Here is a 17939-nt window from a genome sequence, read left to right on the forward strand (position 1 = left end):
ATTGCCATGACAGATAATGGAAGACTCGACAAAAAGCTCAGGAAAGTGGCCATACTAGAATGGATATATTACGTGAGTCCAAAAGACCAGCAGAAAAGTATGCTCCAAAGGAAGGCTCAGAAGACACAGCACTCACAAAAGCTTGGGAACGTGCTGATAGAGGGACACTAGCATCACTCAGAAGTCCTGGTCAGGGGTGACTGCAGGAGTGCCTGACAGGGCTTGACATATTGATAGCAATGGGGACAGTGGGGCATCAAAACATTAGAGGCCAGTGGCAACTCTTAATGGCTCAAGGCTGTGGGGGTGGCCACACTTGCCATAATGAGTAGTGAGTGGCATTCAAGCAGGATTGATACACAGAAACTTGAGAAGATAGTTAACAAAACAGCATGTCTGAGAACACAACATGTGAAGCTGACACTCTGCTGAATACACATAATCAAAAGAAAGTAAGATTGAATGAGCAAGAGGCTAAGAGCAACCACTCTAAATAAAGTCATAATCTTTTCCTCAGTTTCCAGAACTAAGTCAATTTTCAGACGCAGATGCACCAACTGATGTGGCCAGATTCCCAAATGGAAGCATTCACAATAATTACACAGGGAAATGATTCTCTCAGCTCTTCACCCAAAGGGGGCTGCAGCTGTTTACTCTAATGATACACTTGGAAATGGGACACCCAAGCATTTCAAGAGCAACTAGACACAGGGTTTGAGTTAGGTCTGATACTTAATGACTCTGAAGCATCATCACGGCTTCTGTATTAAAACAGGGGCAGACGTGAGGCAAGTAATTATTGAAGTTTTGGCCAAAGATTGGTTTGTGGAACCATGTCCCGACAACTGGCCCATTGGTTATATCTCCCAGGTTCTGAATGCATAATTGAGGTTGAAGTTCTTGGCAGTTGGAATGTACCCAATAGTGAGCCCTTTTTTTATAGTTGTTGCTTCAAGTTTTTATTTAAATTTGACTTAGTTAACATATAATAAAATACTGGTTTCAGTAGTACAACTTATGGATTCATCACTTACATAAACACCCAGTGCTCATCACAAGTTCCCTCCTTGATACCCATCACCCATTTGGCCCATCCCCCACCCATGTCTGCAAATGTGGGCTTTTCATAGAGGGCTTGGTCTCTATGGGTTGTGCACTCTTGCCAGAGGACACAAAAAGGGTTACATTGAACTACAAACTAGTGTTGACCATTGGGCACTTTGAACTCCATGTGTTCAGGGAATCAGACAAGAGGAGGAGTCTATCTAGGTAGGAAAAATTGACCCTGACCAGCCCGAGATGGCAGGGCTGCTTTTACTCATTGAGGGCATGGAAGAAAATGTGTGGTACTCAGGTCATCCACCGGGGGGGAATTCTTATTACTTCATTACCCAGCTATGACTATAAATGCACAAGTGCAGCAAAAATAGACTGAGAAAAGTATGTTTATCAGAGGCTAAGCTCCCTCAGGAGGGAGAATTTGGGTTTTATCACCAAATAAGACAATGGACTCCATAGAGGTAATAGGTTAGGCTAACAAATTGTGAATGGATAGTGTCAAGGTAGGTGATGAGTACCAGTTATTTCACACACACACACACACACACACACATATTGTAGCAACTGAGGCTGAATTTATCTTACTAATCTCCTTCTACATTTTTTTTTAGAAAAGAAAAACATGATAGAACTAGAACTCTGAAGGAACTGCTCATTTATTTATTTATTTATTTATTTATTTTTGAGTAAAGTGATAGAAGTTTATTAAGTGAAGGTACAGAAAAAGCTCTTAGGAGTGAGAGGGGTCCCGACAGGGTTGCCAATGAGGGCCTTTAGGGTTGGTCTTTTATAGAAAGCTAACCAGGAAACTTAAATCCTTTAACATCTCTATTGATAACACCTTCAATGGTTTATTTCCTTTTTAAGGTCTCGTTATTCTTTGTTGGTCACAGGTGATTATTACAGAGACACCCACCCCACACGACCCACCCCACATGCCTAGGGCAGGGTGGTCCTCCACCCCGCATGCCTAGGGCAGGTAGGAACTACTCTTCTAACATGTTTGTAGAAGTCAGTCCTTACGGCACAAGAGTGAGAGTGTGGCACCCATGGAAATGCACTAGTTGGGCCTCATCAAGGTAGGGCAGTTCGCTGACGGACTCAGCCTCAGAACCTTCAGGATCTTCCTTTGCTTTTGAAAACGGGTCATTCTCTTTTTGGATTGCCTGAGCTGGTAAGTGACAATGGCAAATACATCAAAGACTGGCTATTTCTGTCCAATGCAGGACTCCTCTGACAGACAGTCTTAGCTCTGGAGCTCCCCACTGGAATGATCTTGTCACATCTAGATTGCAATCTGCTAGTCTAGCTGCACTAGCTTTTGTACTTCACCCTTTTTCATGTGTCAGATATGCACCTTGGTTTGAAGGATTTCCCTGCCCAGTTCTCCTTCTTCCTCCTTTTATCTCTTCACTGATATTAACCCCTAATAAACTATGTGGACTCTTAACTCCATTTCCGTGTCTGTTTCCCAGAGGATCCAGCTGACACATACCTTCACCAAACTCATAACTCACAGAAAATAAAAGTTTTAATCTCTGACATAATAAATTATTAAGATGTTGATACTGCATGTCATGGACTAAATGTTTGTGTCCCTCAAATATTCATATGTTGGAGTGCTAACCTCCAGGATGATAATATTTGGAGATGGGGATTTGGGGAGGTAATTGTTGTTAGATGAGGTCATGACGTTGGTGCCCTTGTCTGATGAGATTAGTCCCTTTGTAAGAAGAGTCACCAGAGAGCTGGTTTTCTCCCTCCAAGCAAATAAGAAGAGGTCATGTGATCATTCAGAAGATAGCAGCTGACTACAAGCCAAGAGCAGAGGCCTCAGAATGAAAGTTACCTGCCCACACCTTGATCTTAGACTTCCAGCTGGCAGAACTGTGAGAAATAAATTTCTGTTATTTAAGACACTCAGTCTATGGTATTTTGTTATGTCAACATGAGCTGACATATATGTCATATATGTATGACATGTCATATGGATTCCTGTCTCACATTTAGGCCTATCATCCATTTTGAGTTTATCTTTGTGTATGGCGTAAGAAAATGGTCCAGTTTCATTCTTCTACATGTGGCTGTTCAATTTCCCCAGCACCATTTATTGAAGAAACTGTCCTTTTTCCATTTGATACATAACACTGTACATTATGGTATAGAATTTACTATATCTAACAAATATATTTTAAGTTTTCTCTGGTAATCAGGACCATTTTCTCACGAATTGTATGAATTATAATTCTTCAATTTATACTCACTCTCCTGTGTTTTTTCCTTCTGTCACACAATATAGAACAAGAATAAATTACATAAAGAGAAGACTGTATTATATGATCTCAAGAATCTGAACACTTACTGAGAGCATGGGTAACAGAAGTCAGATGAAAGACAGAAGGCACCTCTTATGTGAATGTGATTCAGAGCATATTTCTAAAATGAGTAATCTAAAAGCATTTTAGAGGCAGATTTCTGAGACAGTAATTGAAAGAGCTACTCTGGTATTAACCTTTACTCCTGCCAAACTTCCATTTCAAGTAGCACTATGAGTAAGTGTCTTGCAAACAATATATCAAGGCTTTAATACTTTAAAATCAAACTGATTTATCTTTTTTCAGAGCACACAAACTTTCTCAGAAAAATAATTTAAAAAATGGGACTTCTAGTAAGGAGATAAATGAAAGCCAGCAAACTTTCTTTTTGAGTAGAAGAAAATATTGCACTCTTTATTTCTTTCCATTCTATTTATTTTGTAAATTGGACAAAATCTAAACTGGAAGATGTTTCTCACAATAAAACAAAATCTATCCAAATGAGTTAAACAAAGGTCTGTAAAGCAAATCAATGCACCAAACACATTTCTTCTCTATATCCAAATTGCCCTCCTGCTATGACTTGAAATTTTGGAATCTGTAATGGAGAAAAACATAGAAAATGTATTTATGTGTAAAAATAATTCTATGGAAAATGCTGGAAAGGAAGGCTTCATGACCTGTCTTAAATACAGTATGGCATTTACTTTGACAAAAACTTATATCTCTATTTCCATGCTCTTGTGAAATGCTAGATCTTTAAAGGAGTCATTATTTAATACATAGAGAGGAAAACCTAGCAAGATTTGCATTTTTCCCAGGCAGAAGTGAAAACCAAAGTTTTATGATTGGCTTTTTTGGAGAAACTGTAACAGAAACTATATAATATTACAGAACAACACCAGTCTTAACCAAGAGGAATAAGCAGTGCTCACAGTTCAAGAGAATGAGTTGTGCTCAGATAAGAAGTGAGCTGTTTTATAGTGAAGAAGTCCTGTTGACTGCCCAGATGAAAGCCATTTAACTTTCTGGCAGCATATTGCTTGTAGAAAGAAACCAAGAGAGGACAAGTTTGGGTAGAGCCAGACTTTATAACATGTCTAGGTGGCTTAGTCATTCTAACCCTGTTTTAAAGACTACCACTCAATACATTAAAAATCCAAGTTAATCTGATTTGGAGAAGTGTAACTTTTTCAGACTGGATGAAAACTTGGCAAGGTTCATGAAATAGAACAGTTGAATTTTCTGCTAGAACTTTGTGAAATAGTAGTGGCAAAGAAAAAACGGGGGGTAACCCCCAAAACCAAAAACAGCTTCTTTCAATTTTAAAATATTATCCATAAGAAATTTGGCCAAAAAAGATCACCAATAAGGAATTTTTACTAATTTTTCCTAGTACAAATGATGTAATAGGAAACTTGTAACTTATTACTATAGATTTTATTATATGGACTTATGATACCTGTATAACCTTTACATATTAGTAGAAAAGGAGAGATAGAAAATAAAATAGACATGAGTTTTCTCTATCAGATAGCTTTGCCAAGTGTTGAAATATAGTTTTAAATACTGTTTATCAGATAGAATGTAGTCCTGAGTTTAGAATATATATATATATAAAAGGAAGACAGAGAAGCATTATGTAGTGAAAACTCAATGAAACTCACGCTTTGAAACATATTCTTTTGTATCAATGTTTGCTATAGAAAAACAAGTTTCTAAATATGGGTTGTAAAACAGAAAACCCAACAGATAAAGTTCTGCTCTTATGGTATTTACATTATAGTGAAGAAGGTTGCCAAATTAGAAAAAAATGAACCAATAAATGACTAATAGATCAGGTGATCATCATTACTATAGAGAATGAAGCAAGGCTAGAGACAATAGAGCAAAATCCCAGAAGCAGAAGATGATAATGTTTTAGGGGAAATAAACAAACACACAAATGAAATCTCCTACCGTGAAAAATATTTGGAAAATGCTAGATTACATAGTGTTAAGTTAGTATCTTTTTTTAAAATTTAATTTAATTTTATTATGTTATGTTAGTCACCATAGAGTACATCATTAGTTTTTTTATGTAGTGTTCCATGATTCATTGTTTTCATAACACACAGTGCTCCATGAAATACGTGCCCTCCTTAATACCCATCACTGGGCTCACCCATCCCCCCACCCCAGTCCCCTTTAAACCCTCAGTTTGTTTCTCGGAGTCCATAATCTCTCATGGTTCATCTGCCCCTTCTGATTCCCCCCCTTCATTTTTCCCTTCCTTCTCCTAATGTCCTCCATGCTATTGCTTCTGTTCCACAAATAAGTGGAACTATATCATAATTGACTTTCTCTGCTTGACTTATTTCACTTAGCATAATCTCCTCCAGTCCCACTCATGTTGATGTTAAAGTTGGGTATTCATCCTTTCTGATGGCTGAGTAATATTTCATTGTATATATGGACCACATCTTTATCCATTCATCTGTTGAAGGGCATCTCAGCTCTTTCCACAGTTTGGCTATTGTGGACATTGCTGCTATGAACATTGGGGTGCATATGGCCCTTCTTTTCACTACATCTGTGTCTTTGGGGTAAATACCCAATAGTATAATTGCTGGGTCATAGAGTAGCTCTATTTTTAACTTCTTGAGGCACCTCCACACTGTTTGCCAAAGTGGCTGTACCAACTTGCATTCCCACCAAGAGTGTAAGAGGATTCCCCTTTCTCCACAACCTCTCCAACATTTGTTGTTTCTTGCCTTGTCAATTTTTGCCATTTTAACTGGTATAAGGTGGTATCTCAATGTGGTTTTGATTTGAATTTCCCTGATGGCTAATGATGATGAACATTTTTTCATGTGTCTGTTAGCCATTTGTGTGTCTTCTTTTGAGAAGTGTCTGTTCATGTCTTCTGCCCATTTTTTGACTTGATAATTTGTTCTTTGGGTGTTGAGTTTGAGAAGTTCTTTATAAATCTTGGATATCAGCCCTTTGTAGTGTCATTTGCAAATAACTTCTCCCATTCTGTGGGTTGCCTCTTTGTTTTATTGACTGTTTCCTTTGCTGTGCAGAAGCTTTTTATCTTGATGAAGTCCCAAAAGTTCATTTTTGCTTTGGTTTCACTTGCCTTTGGAGATGTATCTTGAAAGAAGTTGCTGTGGCCGATGTCAAAGAGGTTACTGCCTATGCTCTCCTCTAGGATTTTGCAGAGATCAATGAATTAGAAACCAGAAACACAGTAGATCAGATCAATGAAACTAGAAGCTGGTTCTTTGAAACAATGAATAGGATCAATAAGCCACTGGCCAGACTTAGCCAAAAGAAAACAGAAAGGAGCCAAATTAATAAAATTATGAATGAAAGGGGAGTGATCACAACTAACACCAAGGAAATAGAAACAATTACTAGAAATTATTATCAAGAACTGTATGCCAACAAATTGAGCAACCTGGAAGAAATAGATGCCTTCTGGGAAACCTATAAACTCCCAAGACTGAAACAGGAAGAAATTGACAACCTGAATAGGCCAATAACCAGTAATGAGATTGAAGCAGTGATCAAAAACCTCCCAAAAAACAAGAGTCCAGGGCCTGATGGATTCCCTGGGGAATTCTACCAAACATTCAAAGAAGAAATAATACTTATTCGCCTGAAGCTGTTTCAAAAAAATAGAAACAGAAAGAAAGCTTCCAAACTCATTCTATGAGGCCAACATTACCTTAATCCCCAAACCAGGCAAAGACCCCATCAAAAAGGAGAATTTCAGACCGATATCCCTGATGAATATGGATTCCAAAATTCTCAACAAAATCCTAGCTAATAAGATCCAACAATACATTAAAAGGATCATCCACCATGACCAAGTGGGATTTATCCCTGGAATGCAAGGGTGGTTCAACATTCGCAAATCAATCAGTGTAATACAACACATTAATGAGAGGAGAGAGAAGAACCTTATGGTCCTCTCAATTGATGCAGAAAAAGCATCTGACAAAATACAGCATTGGTTTCTGATTAAAACTCTTCAGAGTATCGGGATAGAGGGAACATTCCTCAAGTTCATAAAATCCGTCTATGAAAAACCCACAGCGAATATCATCCTCAGTGGGGAAAAGCTGAGAGCCTTTCCCTTAAGATCAGGAACACGTCAAGGATGCCCACTCTCGCCACTGTTGTTCAACATAGTACTAGAAGTCCTAGCAACAGCAATCAGACAACAAAAAGAAATAAAAGGTATTCAAATTGGGAAAGAAGAAGTTAAACTCTCTCTCTTCACAGATGACATGATACTTTATGGGGAAAATCCAAAAGACTCCACACCCAAATTACTAGAACTCATACAGCAATTCAGTAATGTGGCAGGATACAAAATCAATGCACAGAAATCAGTTGCTTCCTTATACACTAACAATGCAACTATAGAAAGAGAAATTAGAGAAGCTATTCCATTTACAATAGCACCAAAACCCTAAGATACCTCGGAATAAACCTAACCAAAGAGGTAAAGGATCTATACTCTAGGAACTGCAGAACACTCATGAATGAAATTGAAGAAGACACAAAAAGATGGGAAAACATTCCATGCTCACGGATCAGAAGAATAAACATTGTTAAAATGCCTATGCTGCCCAGAGCAATCTATACCTTCACTGCCATCCCAATAAAAATTCCAATGACATTTTTCAAAATGCTGGAACAAACAAGCCTAAAATTTGTATGGAATCAGAAAAGACCCTGAATCACCAAGGAAATGTTGAAAAAGAAAAACAAAGCTGGGGGCATCACGTTGCCCGATTTCAAGCTATATTACAAAGCTGTGATCGCCAAGACAGCATGGTACTGGCACAAAAACAGACACATAGACCAATGGAACAGAATAGAGAACCCAGATATGGACCCTTAACTCTATGGTCAAAAAATCTTCCACAAAGCAGGAAAAAGTATGCAATGGAAAAAAGAGAGTCTCTTCAATAAATGGTGCTGGGAAAATTGGACAGCTATACACAGAAGAATGAAACTCAACCATTCTCTAACACCATACACAAAGATAAACACAAAATGGATGAAAGACCTCAATGTAAGTTGGTATCTTTATTGAAGAATCCCTTATAACTACTGATATTGTAACATATGTTATAACTTCCCATAAGAGAGGCATGGAATAGTGCAGTCATCTGGTAATGAACAGTTAAGTTTCCTGAGCATCTTACAAGACTCTTAAAAAAGGTCTGTTTGGCTATTGTGGACATTGCTGTTATGAACATTGGGGTGCAGGTGCCCCTTCAGATCGCTACATTTGTATCTTTGGGGTAAATACCCAGTAGTGTAATTGCTGGGTCGTAGGGTAGCCCTATATTTAACTTCTTGAGGAACCTCCATACTGTTTTCCAGAGTGGCTATACCAGCTTGCATTCCCATCAACAGTGTAAGAGGGTTCCCTTTTCTCTGCATCCTCGCCAACATTTGTTTCCCGTCTTGTTAATTTTAGCCATTCTGACTGGTGTGAGGTGGTATCTCATTGTGGTTTTGATTTGTATTTTCCTGATGCCAAGTGATGTAGAGCATTTTTTCATGTCTGTTGGCTACATGTATGTCTTCTTTGGAGAGATGTCTGTTCATGTCTTCTGCCCATTTCTTGACTGGATTCTTTGTTCTTTTGGATATTGAGTTTAATGAGTTCTTTATAGATCTTGGATACTAGCTCTTTATCTGATATGTCATTTGCAAATATCTTCTCCCATTCCATAGGTTACCTTTTAGTTTTGTTGACTGTTTCCTTTGCTGTGCAGAAGCTTTTTATCTTGATGAAGTTCCAATAGTTCATTTTTGCTTTTGTTTCCCTTGCCTTTGGAAACAGGTCTACCAAGAGGTTGCTGCCTGTGTTCTCCTCTAGGATTTCGATGGATTCCTGCTTCACATTGAGGTCTTTCATCCATTTTGAGATTATTTTTGTGTATGGTGTAAGAAAATGGTTCAGTTTCATTCTTCATGTGTCTGTCCAATTTTCCCAGCAACATTTATTGGAGAGACTGTCCTTTTTCCATTGGATATTCTTTCCTGCTTTGGCAAAGATGAATGGATAAAGAAGATGTGGTATATATATATACAATGGAATATTGCTCAGCCATCAGAAAAGATGAATACTTACCATTTATATCTACATGGATGGAACTGGAGGGTATTATGCTGAGCAAAATAAGTCAATCAGAGAAAGACAATTATATGGTTTCACTCATATGTAGAATATAAGAAATTGTGTGGAAGATCATAAGGGAAGGAAAGGAAAACTGAATGAGAAGTCATCAGAGAGGGAGAAAAACCATGAGAGGCTCTTAACTATAGGAAACAAACAGGGTTGCTGGTGGGGATGTGGGTGTGGGGAGGGGTATTTGGGTGATGGTCAATAAAGAGGGCACATGATGTGATGTACACTGGGTGTTATATGCAACTGATGAATTACTGAACATTATATCTGAAAGTAATGATGTACTATATGTTGGCTAATTGAATTTAAATAATTTTTTAAAAGTGTCTTTTTTTTCTTAGGAGGAGCATCTGCCTAGTGGCCCTTGGCTAGTAATCTCTCTTTCATCAAAAGTAGTAAAGGTGAACAAGCTTCTCATGTAGAGGTTAGAAAATGCAGATCTCAAAATGTAAGTGAAGTTAAATGGGACTGAGTTTAGGACAGAGTATGGTAGGAAGTGATTAAAAAAAGAAAAAGAAAAAAAGTTTTTCTAAGTCTTTTCTGACAAGTACTGGATTAAAGGCCAGACTGACTAATGTATGTTATACAGGAAGTAGAACAGATTCAATGACAATAGAAAATAAAGAAAAATCCTAACTTGTTAAGTCACCGGTACTAGGAATTCTAGATTGATAAAACTCACTTTTTTTTTTTTTTTTTCTCTTGTGTTCAGATCCAATTGAGAGATAAGTCACAGAAGTCAGAATGTTAGAGAAAAAAAAAATGTCAGCTGCATGACTGATGAAGCCTGGATTGGAGTGTATGGCTATTACAGTGTATGGCAGCCACAATTGGTGATAGAACAGACCAGTCAACAGATAAAGTTCTGCTCTTATGGTATTTAGTGTATGGTGCTTCACTTTAGTGTATGGCAGCCACAATTGGTTTCCTACTACTTCATCCAGAATTAACACCTTGCCCGGTCACAGAGAGAGCTGGGGATGTCTAGACTTCTTCTCAAAGAGCAAATACTGCCCATATAACCATATTACATGGCTGAGAACAGAAAAAAAAAAACAACAAACAAACACTTTCTCTGCAGGTAGACATATTGAAAGGTGTGCCAGAACCACTAGACTGAGTTTGCTTTTGTTCTTTCTTTTGAATTTACTGATGAGATAAAGTAACTTTTAGTTTTTCCCTTTGGTGATTGGAGCGCGCAAAGCAGTCACATCAAAAAAGGTCAAATGTTCCTTGCTGCTGGCCACTTTGCACTGGACCATCACCAAGTGCAAGTAGTTTACTGCCAGAAAACCAGCAGTTTACTCAGCAAATCCCTGCTGGGGCGGAGGCAGGACACTCAGGGAAATGAAGGCTCTGCTGGTGGTGTCTTTTTCTCCCACACTCCTGAATGGGATAAGCCCTCCTTCCTTCAAAGAGAGGGAAGGGAGAAGATATTCACTACCTCGGTGAGTGGAAGTTTCTCATTCCTATGGCTACTTAGGCAGGAGGTGGGGGGAGGAGGGTGTGTGTTTTGCCCTAGAAATTGTTTATTGAACAGAATAAAGAGGATTTTATAAGACTGGGAGACATGCCCTATAACAGTCAAAAATGTTACTTTTTCCTTACACCTTGTAAGGAAAAAAAAGGGAAACATAATGAAACCAGAAATGTTTACCTAACAATATTTCTTTCAAGGGTGTCACATAGACTTATATATGGAAAAATAAGAACTGAATAAATGTCCTTGGCTGATAAACATCTCAGTAGATGCCTAGATATAATTTGATGCCATTCAACATTCAACATAAGTATGTATATATATATATGTGTGTGTGTGTATGTATGTGTGTGTATATGTGTGTATATGTCCATGAGCATATATGGATATATTTACCCAGATTGTGCATTGTCTACCTAATAAAACTAACCAAATATTAAAATTCATAATTGATTTATTAAATTGACTGAGGGTAAGAGTGACAGTATCTATCAATTGCAATGTTCTTTCATTACTCTTTCTTTACCTCAGAAATAAACAACAAAGAGGGCATAAACCATTTTATTAAAAATGTGACTAAAGTATATAGACAGAGGAGATAATGCACCCAGATAGAAAGATACCAGATTTACTCCTGATAATCCTTACACCCTGACTATTAAATAGGTACATTTTCTGTGAATATTTTTTTATTCAGTGGGGAATAAGTACCTAGCTTATAATATGTATGGTAAGATAATTTTCTTTCATATTCCCTCTATTGAGCCTCCAGTTTTACAAATTGAATAAAGAATTAAAAAAATAATGTTCATATCTTATTTTATTTCAGAGCTTTCTCTTTGCACCATGAATTTAATGTATATTCTCAAATGTCAGTAAGGAGATAAAAGTCTGGTATCAACTAAAGTAAAATTAATGCACTTATAAAATGAACTCTGTTGAAATTATTATTTTTTAAAGATAGATCGATTGATCAGAGAGAGGGAGAGAGAGCATGAACAGGGGGAGCAGCAGGCAGAGGGAGAAGCAGCGGACCCGCTGAGCAAGGAGCCCGATGTGGGACTTGATCCCAGGACCCTGGGATCGTGACCTGAGCCGAAGACAGACGCTTAACCAACTGAGCCACCCCGGCATCCCTGTAGAAGTTATTTTTGCTGTTATCCAGTGGAGTTGATATCTGTCTAAAAGCTTCTGCTAATTTTTTGGTTGTGACTTGAAAGACTGCATGGGGGAAGGAAGAAAAAATTCTTTAATATTTCTACGTTATCCAATACTTACGGCTCTGCCCTCAGTACCATATGAAACCCTTTTCCCTTTTGAGATGATCAGTGTAGAAAAAATGGGGGATGATTAGCTGGTAGGCTCATAAAATCTCACGAACGTTCATTTCTTTGCCTGACTTGCGGGATACCACTCCACAATCATATGTCTCAAGAGAACATGACCATGACAAGTCCGATATGTGTACCTACGGCTGCCTGATGCTGTTGATGGCATTTGAGGACTGACTGAATGAAAAACTAATGCAATTTCAGATTAGAAAAATACATTATAATGCATATTATAGGAACTAAGATCGGAAGTGTTAGATACCATCTTTAATCATCTCAAAGATATTTGGTGCATTTTGTAGACCAAAAGATGTACTCCTGCAATAAGGAATCAGAAAAAAAAATTATTTGCCACTAGATTTACTTTTTTAAATGGAAGTATAATTAACATACGGTGTTATATTAGTTTCAGGTGTACACTTCAACAATTACTCAGTGCTCACCACAATTAAGCGTAGTCACCATCTGTCACCAAACGGTGTTATTACGATATTATTGACTGTATTCACTATATAGTCAATTCACTATATTCATTTATTTATTTTATAACTGGAAGTTTGTGCCTCTTAATCCCCTTTATCTACCTTAGAATCACTTTTTTTTTTAGATGCTTTTAGAGTTAAAGTACTTATTCTTGCTCTAGTTTTTTGTTTCTCCCCCACCCCACATCCAATGCAAAATGGATCTATGAAGGTGATTGTAGATAACAGTCTCAGAAGACTACTGCATCCATGGGTCAATATTAGCCTCAGACAGGGTGAGTTGCACAACTATCTTCCTTATGCAGGAAGAGATAGTCCTAAAAATTTAACATAAGCAATGAATTTTTATTTTAATTTGCATCTCCTATCTTCTACAGTTAGATTATACATGTAGTGGAATGAATTATATGTCATTAAAATATTATTTGTATTTCACATTAACTGATAGCCATTGGGAATTAATTTTTATATATATAAATATATATATTATATATAAAATATATACATAAATTTTGTAGCTATTTGTCAAGATACGTTGTATACCTTTTATATCAGATACCTGACGGTAGCACACTGCAAAAGGTCATGTCAAGACTCCACAATCTGCCATAGAGCTTTCACGTTCCCAGAAAAGTAGTCATATTAAGGATTATTGCTTTCTTACACAGATGGAGAAAAGCTGCTCTTCTCTCAACCTAGTTTCTGAAGCACACATTCTGGCACATCCCTACCAGAATCTTAAGCAGAGAAGCTACGGATATAGAAACCTTGTGTTTTTCTTCATAAGACACTTATAAAAGCTCACGTGTGTTATGCACGGCAGTAGAATTTAGGATGGCGCTTTGCTAATCAACCTTACTTGTGATTAATTTCATAAAATATACTGATTTTATCACACTATTAAAACAAAAAATCATATTTTTTGTGGATAATTCCTTTTGAGGTTGAAGAGATGATATGGTGACCTGCAAGAAATAGACTATTAATGTATTGGTTAAGGGACTAGATAGTTGATAATTAGGTTTCCACCCAACATGAAACTTAGTGAAAGATACTTCATGAATACATTTAAAAAAACAATTAATTTTGCATAATCACAACATGTAAAGGGTTGACTAATGTAATTAGTACATTGCATGAAAAAAATTAGTATAATTTTAGTATAATCCCTTAATCCTATTGGGAAATGATTGTTGTTTAAAGAATCCTGAGTGTTAATGGTGAATCAAATCTCATATTCTCTCCCTTAAAGCCCCCATGCAAGAAACATTACCGTGACATGACCTACCAACAGGCAAACAATTAAGCCCAGTTAGCTTGTTGTGGCAGTTTAACATATTTTCACAGGTTGATAAGGCATCAATATTTTTAAATGGATTTTTGGTTTTATAGTTTTCAGGATTTATTTGTCAATTAATTTGTAAATATCAATGTATTTGTATAAATGTATATACTTGTGCTCAAATAACCTCAAATGTAAGAATGTATGTGGGAAAAAAAAAACATGTTTTATTTTAAGACTTTCAAAGTCTCAATATTTTTATCTGAAATGATGCTCTATTATGTATCCATTTTGTATGCATTGAGTTATGAATCCAGATGTCTACTCATTTCTCCTAACAACACTTATTTGAAATGCATGCTAATCTTCCTAGTCATTGCTATCAAATTCTGTGGTTTAAAATTTATAAAGAAATCACCTGAGGAGGGCTTTAAATTACTGATGCCTAAGCTGTATCCCAGAATAATTGATTCAGAATCTTAGAGGATAAGATACAGATATCAGTCATGTTTAAAGCCTAGATAATCCAATATACAAGCACATTTGAAAGTCAGTGCTTAGAACTACCTATAAATATTGTGTATTCATTTTGGAACAGTATGAGCTAACTACCATCTAGAAAAAAGATAACATTTTCCAGCATTCTTTTCTTTCTTCAATTTAATGATTTTGTTGGACATACTATTGTTTCCACACTACTGAAGTTCCTAAATATATGCTATATTCTGCAGTATTAATACACACAGATGCTGAATTTTTAGTAATTCTCAATCTTGGCTGCAGATTGGAAATCTCTAGGGAGCTATTAACAATTCGAATATTCAGGTGATTTTGATGCATGGCAAAACTGAAAACCCTTCCTTTGATCTATATGAATGCTCAAATTGTACTCTGTCACTTTTTAATCCATTCAAAACAAATAAGCTTATTTTATCACTTTATTGACTGGATTTAATCTTTGAGCAGTTTTGTTTGTTTGTTTTTGCTAAAAAAATTAACTATATGGTTTATGTTGATTATATAGCTATCAATTTCACATTCATAATTAGAAATATGGCTAGATTAAATACCTCTTGGAAATTTAGATTTTTAAAAATATTCTTCATACTTTATGTGGCTTTAAAGGTGTTGATCCACAGACTTCTAACCCTGAATGGTGCACTGCACAATTTTTAGTCAACAATTTTTTTTTTAGCCAACCATTTTTTTAAATGTTGTGTAGAGTTTTAGGTGTACGACATGTTGATTTGATACATTTATATATTGCAAGATGATTACCACCATAGCATTAGTGAACATATCTACTATGTCATATAATTATCATTTTTTTTTTGTGGTGAGAATATTTCAGATCCAGTCTTTTAGCAATTCAGTATGTAATATGGTACGGCTAACTATAATCACAATGCCATGCATTAGATCCCTAGAATTTACTCATCTTCTAACTCCAAGTTTGTATACTTTGACCAGTATTTCCCCAGTCCCTTTCCTCCCCACCCCACCTCCTGGTAAGCACCACTCTACTCTCTGTTTGTACAAGTTTAACTTTTTAGATTCCACATATATATCATACAGTAACTGTCTTTCTCTGACTTACGTCACTTAGCATACGCCCTCATGAACAGCTACTTATTTTTTTAAGAGGGTTCTACACCTGGGAAAGAGTTACATACTTAGGATGCTACTAGAAACTTAAATATGTCCTGGGCTTTGCCCTATAATTGGATATATACTGTATATCATAGAATCTCTAGCCTAGACTAATTTATAGACTAATATATATGACCACTGGTCTAAATTATATACATCTAGTGTAGACTATCTATGACTATATACATGTATAGTCTAGACCTGTGGTCCTAAAAGTGTGTTCTCTGGATGAGCAGCAATTTGTCAAAAGTGCACATTATGAGGTCCCATTCCATATACTTTGTGAGTAGGGCCCAGCAATCTGTATTTTAGTAAGCTCTTCAGCTATTATATATGCTAAAGTTTGAGAACCACTGGTCTAGACCATTGTGCCCAAATATTCTGTAGTCATAATCATCTTGTAAAAGTTTTGCTAACATTCATTTGTTTTGCATATTTAATCTTCTTTGAGATTTTTCTACCTAGAATCTCCCTTTGTAAACACTTCCAAATTATACCCTCAGCTTCCTGTAGCAGTGCTTTTTTCTCAGCCCAGTTCAGGAGATATTAGAAACATTTAGAAATGATAGTTATGTGTAGGTAAATGATTTATTGCATTCATTTAAATACATTCTATATAAGTAATCACATGCAATTGTAATTGGTACTATTTCTTTACAGAGTGCCTCCCACACAAACAGCCAAATAGTTTTAAATACTTCTGATTTTAAATAAAAATAGTGCTTGATAGTAACTTTTTGTATATTATTAACAACTGGAAAAAGTTAATACACTTGGTAAAAATAATGAGAACAAATAGTGGTAAATCAAGGATGAAAATCTAGATTTCAAAATTCCTACCCAAAAAAAAAAAAAAAAAAAATTCCTACCCAACTTATGAATTCTTTAGGAACAATAGAATTCACAACCACTAAAATAAGTGTAGCTGAAAATAGCTCTATAAGAAAAGCTGTATTATCTCTTCTGCTTTCAGCTCTAGGCATAGGAATTGGAGCTATGTCTTGTAAATAGCAGATGCCCAAGTATTCATTAAATTAAAAAATGAAATAAAGAGAGAAACTCAATTCAAGAGGAGCTTATGTAAAATGGTAATACCCAAATGAAATCTGTACCAGACAGATTATAGTCTTTCCCTCACCCACATCTGTACTCAAAGGGAATTTGTTTCACTTTGGAATTTGAATAAAATTAAGTAAAATTGAATAATCCTAGAGGGTTAGAACAGAAGCTCAATCAGTATGAGTGAGTCACACTTATTTGGACACTAGTTTCTAAAATGTGCACACAGTCCTGAGTCATGGATTGAAGGGTAGACAGCTTTACTTATTGACGGTTACATCCTGACAGGCATTCAAGTAACTCACAGATAAAGGAAACTGATTGTTTTTGTACATTTCTGGAGGACAGCTGTCACTACCTCAATTGGAAATAATTGGGAGGCTGGTTGGCAGTTTAATGTTTAAGCCAAAAAGAACATTTTTCTGAACTTAGAAGTCCCTTTTCATTCCTTCTAGTTAACTCCATTAGAGAAGATGCATATTCCTCTGAGCACCTGGCTTTCTTCATATTAACCCTGTCCTTTCTTGCTTGTTTTCTTAAATAATCAAATACTCATATATAATGAAGTTATTATCCTGACATTATTTCTCTGAAGTAGAAATTCTCTTAAATTAATGCAAATAAATACATTTGCTAAATCAATAAAATCAATAATATAAATAGCATTGTTGTCACATTAATTGTGTCCCTCCAGATGTTTATGAAAACATAGGAGTTCGCATTTCAGATTATTGTCTTCTCAATTGCCTCTCTTGCCCTCCTCCCCCCATCCAAACATTGCTGCACTGGTCATGGATTATAGCACAACTGCTGCTGACATTTTAAAGGAATTTTTAAGGAAAACTGAAACCCTTTAGATTAGAGCAGAGTGGATGCTTACAGGCTATTGTTGGCAATTTTCTGATGTGGCTGTTTAATTGTGTGATTTCTTAGAAAAACAATTTCTGTGAATTTTTTGGAACCCATTCAAATGATTTCTCCTCACAGGACAGCCTCTTTTGAGACTGTCATTTTGACACTGTTATTTTCTTCCCTGCTGAAAAAAAAAAAAAAGGTTAAGCTATTGTTTTCCTCCTTTAGGT

This window comes from Halichoerus grypus, chromosome 2, assembly GCF_964656455.1.
Source record: "Halichoerus grypus chromosome 2, mHalGry1.hap1.1, whole genome shotgun sequence".
Lineage (NCBI taxonomy): Eukaryota > Metazoa > Chordata > Mammalia > Carnivora > Phocidae > Halichoerus > Halichoerus grypus.